At 32.1% G+C, this 1462-nt stretch overlaps 1 protein-coding gene across 1 annotated transcript in view; it reads left to right on the forward strand.

The window, feature by feature from the left end:
• The window catches only part of PRDM6 (PR/SET domain 6), a 76321-nt gene extending 75533 nt beyond the window's left edge, over positions 1-788 (forward strand). Inside the window, exon 7 of the mRNA XM_014874403.2 lies at positions 1-788. This exon is cut by the window's left edge and continues 747 nt beyond it. The gene's annotated coding sequence lies outside the window, so the exon portion shown is untranslated.
• Positions 789-1462: the final 674 nt, after the last annotated feature.

A 1462-nucleotide genomic window follows, 5' to 3' on the forward strand; every position in this document is an offset into this window, starting at 1 on the left:
GGAAAGAAAAAAAACCAAAACCAAAAAGAAAATATAGTAAAACAACTGAATGTTGTACATCTGCAAATATACATTATATAAAGAAATGAGTAGGAAAACTGTGAAAATAATAGAGCTTCCAAATTCAGTCTAATAGCTATGAAAGACAGAGGTGGTAGAAAGTATTTTCAACACTAAATATTCCAGTCCATGTGTAAATCATATTACAAGGAGCAGAAAACCGAGAAGATACTTTTTGGTTTGGGTAACTGATTTAATGTCATGTTGATTTCTAGGAAAACCGATCAGAAATCCAAACTATAGTCCATCAATATTTTTAGTCTTTTATCGAGATCAAATTGGAAATGCTCCTTTATTAGATGAAGCTTTCAATACAATTGGGCTGAGCTTCAAAACAAAATGATAAATCTGAATACAGATACTTTGTAAACTTCCTGGAGGCTTCATAGCATTCACTTCATGGAGATTTGCCTGGTGCAGTGAATGAAGGAAAGCCAAAATATTCCCACCACAAATGTAAAAAGCTTAAATGTCATTGCATTGGTTTGAATTAACAATTTCCATATTGGCTTTTTTCCGTGCTTTATTTCAATGATGTATTTCAGATTTCACAATTTTGTCTAATCAAGTTATGTTTTCACTTTTAGAGACCAGCAGCATTTGTTTATATATTGATTGTCTCAGTGCTAGAGCTGTAGATTGATAAAAATGTTACAAAAAGAAATTTAAAAAAAAAAAAGAAAAAAAATGAAAAGAAAAAAAAAGAAAAAAAAAGAAAATAAACAAAATCACAGCCACCAAGAAGCAAAACCTAAACAGTCTGAGCTTTATCATAAGGTAAAACTGCAAAATAAAATTGTGGAGAATATGGGGATTTAAACAGAATAATTCAGTTTTGCACCAAAACTGAAGTGCTGAGTGGCTCATAAGGGCTCAGTTGATTATATTAAATATTTTAAACACATTTATGGGGATGACTTTAAATATGTAGAGAATAAAGTATCCAGTTCTGTAAAGGGCTAGACAGAATCAGCTACAAATTTAACACCAGGTTCAGACCATTTATGAATTCTGCAAAGAGCTCAAGCAGAAAAAGAGCTTACAGTAAAATTCAAATGCATTTAAAAGGAGTTTAAAAGCTACAACATCCATACTGCATGTTCATTTACTATATGGTAAAAACTACACTGCAGAATCTGGAGTTTCCAAAGCTTTGCAGGGAATTACTTCAGGAGTATTTGTGTTTGGCCATTAAAAATGTAAAAAACATTGTGGGGAAAAAGATTTTTTTATTGTTGTTCTAGCAAATACCAGATTATCTCATAAAGAAGCTTCATCCCTATGAGTTTTCAGCTCTATTTCTGAGTGCAGAGGTATGGGGAGTGGGCGATTCTGTCACCTGCCTGATTCTATCCTCAAAACTATGAGAAACTCTTAGCTACTATATAAATATGGTTGTTTG

Source organism: Sturnus vulgaris, chromosome Z (genome assembly GCF_052056855.1).
Source record: "Sturnus vulgaris isolate bStuVul1 chromosome Z, bStuVul1.hap1, whole genome shotgun sequence".
Lineage (NCBI taxonomy): Eukaryota > Metazoa > Chordata > Aves > Passeriformes > Sturnidae > Sturnus > Sturnus vulgaris.